Source organism: Scophthalmus maximus, chromosome 14, assembly GCF_022379125.1.
Source record: "Scophthalmus maximus strain ysfricsl-2021 chromosome 14, ASM2237912v1, whole genome shotgun sequence".
NCBI classification, from domain to species: Eukaryota; Metazoa; Chordata; class Actinopteri; order Pleuronectiformes; family Scophthalmidae; genus Scophthalmus; species Scophthalmus maximus.
Window position 1 is genome coordinate 4,397,501 of NC_061528.1, and position 5,442 is coordinate 4,402,942.

Genomic DNA, 5,442 nt, shown 5'->3' on the forward strand with positions numbered 1-5,442 from the left:
CGCCTGCGCCTGACAAGTGCTCAAACAACAGAAGAATGAAGAACAAAAAAGAAAGGGAACATGGGTATTAAAGTTTCAGGAAAAATGAGAGAGTGACAAAGTAATTGCCAACGGGGGGTCGGGGGGCCGGGCGTTCGCCACATGCTCAGACAGGCTTTCAAGTCATTTCCTTGTCGCTGAAACACGCGCGAGCCATGATGTCCCTTCAACCGGCCGATTCTCTCTTTCAAAGAAGGAGGTTGGGGGAGAGGTTTCTCTCCTATCTGCAAAATAACACATCCTGCAAGGACAAAGGAACTTCTATCGCAGTGTATTCCAGGACCACAGATTGTACATGAAGACGGACGACGTGACAGATTTCCCCAAAAGAGAAGCTGAAGCGTCAGGTAAGGTCAGGTCATAAGCCCCGCCTCCTCCACGTCGGCACATGGGACTCGGACCAAACTGAAAATCAAAGTGCACGTTACAAAAAAACCCCCACGTTTCTGTTGTGTTAGATCGTGCTCATCACACCGAGGTGAGTTCATTTTTCCCAGTAAGTTTGATTTTGATGCGATAGAGACTGGGTGAAACATCGTGACGGACAGCGGAGACCGGGCCGCGATTGGTCGAGAGGCGTGTCACGACTGCGCAGACTCTCGCCTCCAAATGACGTCAACGGTGAACGGGGAAGAGTTATTTCGGCGACCAGCGGCAGGAAGTGGAGACTTGTCGTCCATCTTTATTCACAGTCTATGATTTAGACACTCAGCAGCACTTGACTTGACCTCTGACGGCCTGTTTGAGCCGCTGCACCGGGTAATGAACGGACCACAGGTTCACTCTTTTGAACAAGTCTCTTCACTTCTAGCTCCGGGGCGTTATTATTCCCACTACCGATGAATAAACTCCTCTCCTCCACCACCTCTGCAAACAGATGACTTCCAACCTTGTGCATCTCTGGAGATGGGCCCGTTTTGTGGAGGAAGGAAAGTGCACAAGACCTCGACGTGTTGTTGGTGAGTGCTGTGAGATCAGAGCTGCGTAAGAATTACAGGCTGGCGGTGCAAAGTCCCTTCGCTCTGCATCCCAGTTGTGAAGTCATTCAATCCGGTGGAAAAAATAGGAGCAAAGCATTTGGCAACAACTGTCACCTCTGCTCAAAAGCCACTTTTCCTTTTCCAGGTAGAAGCCGTCATGCACCGTGGACCGATACATGTTTTCCTCCGGACACACAGGTTCACTGGGACGGAGGACGGGGGGGGGGGGGGGGGTCTCTGCTCTCGTCGCCTGCAGGTGAGGGGATCGAGGGGGATTTACAGGTTTACAGGCACGTTCGCAGGGGGGGGGGGGGGGGTACCTGAACACACCGCACAGCCAGGGTGTGAAAATGAAAAGTGCAACGACTGAAATGAATTTGGATGGGTGCGCGCGCTCTCTGATGTGTGTGTGTGTGTGTGTGTGTGTGTGTGTGTGTGTCCGTGTGTGTGTGTGTGTGTGTGTGTGTGTGTTCTCTTCAACTTTCACACCGAGCACAAGGAGAGTGAGGACTTTTCTCACTTCTTCATAGAGGCCTTTTATTGTTATGGTTCAAATGAAAACGAATGATCCTGTTCATTATAGATTAATGTGCTGATTAGTTCCTTTATTAATTTCTTTGCCTACAAACTTAACAACAAAATAGTGAAGGGGGGGGGGCTAATTTAACTTTATAACAATGTTTTGCATTTGAGATGCTGACACCAGAGAACATTTTGAAAAGGACCAGCTGCCAAAATAGTTGATTCATTCTCTCCGTCAATCAACAGATCAATTGTTCCAGCTCCTAAACGCTCCACGCCAGCGACTGTCCTCCCAAATCTGTGCGTGAGTCCGGCGTCACCATCCAATCGATGCTGCAGCTTCAAAAAGCGAAAATTGCCCTTCACTCCTCGTCACTGTAATGACACGGCAAAGACGCCGCGACCCGATTGCGTTTCATCCGAGCAGAGCTGCACTGCAGGCGGCCGAGACACCTGCACCCTCCGGTGCAGCATCGTCCACCCGGCGAAGACCGATTCTCTGTGGGGGCGAGTCGGAGGGACGGCGGTTGATCCACCGTGAGGATCGAACGCTCGTGCTTAACATCTCCAGGAGCATTGTGCTGGAAACAATGTATGCACACTAGAAGCGGCTTCATTCAGAGCTGGCACCGAAGGAAACAACCGGAAAAAAAGGCAATTTCATGCGGCCATTTTCTTTTCTCCAGCAGAGGATTTAAGACCCAGTGGAGTGGGGAGTGGGGGGGGTCATTTGGCTCTAAATTAGAGCTTAATTTCCTTTTCCCCCCCTCTAGTATTTATCACCCACACACATTTCAACACTTTCTGTATTTTCGCGTGTTTTTCCAGACCCGTATTTTTGTTGACCTTTGACCTTTGTCAAAGTTTTACAAGGCCGTGAGCGAAAAACGAAAAAACACGCGGACGAAACACTTCACATTTCCCCAACTTTGCCGAACTCTGACCACACGTTTGTCATCACTGATCGACTGATGCACAAGACAAAAGTTTTGATTGCGTGTGAAATAACTTCGTCACAACTTTGAAATAGATCTCTGCAGCCAAGGTCAGTGGTTTTTTTCTTCTTTTCACTGTCTTCAACCTGATGTGTCACAGTGAATTAACGTCTCTCCTCACCGCCACCCGTCCCGAGACTCTTTTCTCTTTAGAAAACGTTTTTTTTAATAGGCCCTTTCCCAGTCTGCCTCCAGAATCTTTTTACAGTTTTACGAAGGCTCTTCGGATTGTGTCCTGAAGTCAACCGGGCTCATCGCGGCGCCGGCGCCTTGTTGCTTCAATGTGCCTCTGCAGGCCCGCCGCCGCCGCTGGGGCGTCCCGTCTGAACGGCAATGAGAGGAAACGTCAGTCTCCGGTCTGCCCTAAAACCAAAGCACCTTCATTCACCTTCGATGAGGCGGGAGGGAGGGAGGGAGGGAGGGAGGGAGGGAGGAGACTGTGGTGTTCCAGGGGACATAAAGGCTGCGTGTCACGGCGGAGGGGGCCCACGGGAGCCCGCGGAGGAACCAGGAGCCCGTCTGTGTGCCGGTGCAGGTGTAGCTGTGATTCAGACCGGCGGCCTGCTGCATCGAAGCCCGTCGCTCGCTGCTCTTCTCCCTGGCCACAAGCCTTTTTCCGCTCGCGCGGTTCTCATAATTGCTCTTGCTCAGAGGACATGCTGCTTCCGTCAGCGCCACGTCCTCCTGCATTAGAGCTGAGGAGCCTGAGCCGAGCAGAACCTGGCTCTGCAGGTATAGACCCCCCCCCCCCGAAGTTTGAAACAGATTCAGGAATATTCGGCAGGGGTCTTTTCATCGGTGACAGCGTGATTGCTCATCAGCTTTTCCTCGGCCGGCCGGCTCCGACTCTGACCTTTTTCTACCATGTTTCCATTGACCTTTTGGACAAATCTTATTTGAACTCAGAGTCAAAGTGCGTCCCAAATCTTCCCCACAGCCCGGCTGGATTCTGCTGAGTTGCAGAGTTGTCGAACTGTGTCAGAAGTTGGGTTGAGTGTTGCCACGAGGCGTCAATGTTAAATAATGCAGGCTTAGTTCATCCTGGTCCGCAGGTACCAACACTTTCCCCCTCAGCAATTTCATTCCTTGTACAGATCACTTTGATTTTCTGTATATTAAACCTCGTTTTACTTTTACTCTTGAGTCTCTGCCTCGGTGTTGACAAGGCCCTGTAAAGAGTGTGTTGTCTCAAATATAATAAGAAAAGAATCAAAATGTCCATAGAAACTTTTGAAACCATGCTGCTACTTGTCTCCTCTTTCTCCATACGCTCCGCATATTCAAAACTGTCAGTTTTGCAAAACCATGTTGCTTGTAATTGTGTGACTTTGGTACTATCCATCTTCGTAAAAGAGCCACTGGAAGCAATCTGCTCGGCCACACGCACACACACACACACACACGACACGAGTGACCCATCTGTACGCTGCACTGTGAGTGGTTGGAGCCGTTTCTGTGCAGGACGTTTGGATAAAATACATTTTCAGTTGAATCTTACGGTAACCTTTCAAGGCTTGATAGTAGAATCAATTTTTTTTCAAAGCTGTCCAAACCGACAGTCGGAAATTCTTTGTGTGTGTGTGTGTGTGTGTGTGTGTGTGTGTGCGTTTGTGCATTGGATAGTAACAAAAAGAGGGACTTCGGTGTTGACAAGGCTGTAACTTTGAAAGATATTATATTCCTTATAAATATGGATTTGTCTGAATTGAAATTACTGAAACATCATATTAACATCAGAAAAAGTTATATATATACATATATATATATATATATGTATATATATAATGTAATGTAATGGGAATACATGAGTTTGATATGTTGACACATGGCCGTCACACTGTCCCCGCCCATTAACCTGTGACCTCTAGGCACTAAATCAAATCACGTGTGCATCTCCCTCACATCTCCCTGTTCATCTGACTTTTGGTCTTCAGAAAACACTGGTGGCTGCATTTACAATCTCAATATAGTTATATTCCCCCGAGAGTCGCGGACCACACACCTCCAAATTTCGCCAGTGATGAATTGGCGAATTAGCGGGCAGCTGTCAAACGCCGGGTAAAGCGAGAGCTCTCGCAAAGCCCATCGCTCCTAATCAACGAGGCACCTAGCCCCCCCCCATCCCCTTTTTCCTTAAATACGTTGAAGATAAAGTAACGGGGCAAGCCGTGATAGCGGCTCTGCTAAATGAGCCGTTTGAAGAAGCACGGCTCATTTTTCATAATCCCCCGGAGAAGGCGATTAAAGGGACTTTGTGGTGAAAAGGCCCCGAAGGAGTCCCTGAGGTGCAGCGCGAGGAAAAGAGACACAAGTGAGAAGCGTTGTCTTAAAAGGATGGAAACAAAAGACGGCGGTATAAGAAATTGGCAGGCGACAGACGACAGCGACACCAGTCTGCTGCTTTCAAGGCCTTTGACAGGACAACGCCACCAGAGTCCAAATACCCAAATTGCTTGTCAGTGAAAAGAAAAGTATTGTTTCCCCCTCCGTCTGCTCCCGAGAGACCCTGAGCAGCTCCGACACCCCCCCCCCCCGGACAAGGAGCCAGAAGGACGTCACGTTGGGAATTGAACTCCTGCCGAAAAGGGCCTGTTAATAAACTGTTCGTGTTGCGTTTGTGAACGGCGGGAAATGTGCGCGTCAATACTGTACCTCCCTCCGACAGGAAGACGCAGCCACGGCGCTCTTGTCCGACAGGCCTCATTGTGTTGTCCCTTTTGTGACATCTCACAAAATGGCTGTTTTGTTCCTCTGTTGTCACACGAACCTTTGGTTTAATCAGTTGTCGCTTCCTCTCTCTGTCGCCCTGTGTCTCTGACATGAATTTCAAACGTCAACCGCTGAATACTTTAGGTATTAGGTATATATCTAGGTATTTAACGTCCGTTCACTTTGACTTGACGTGG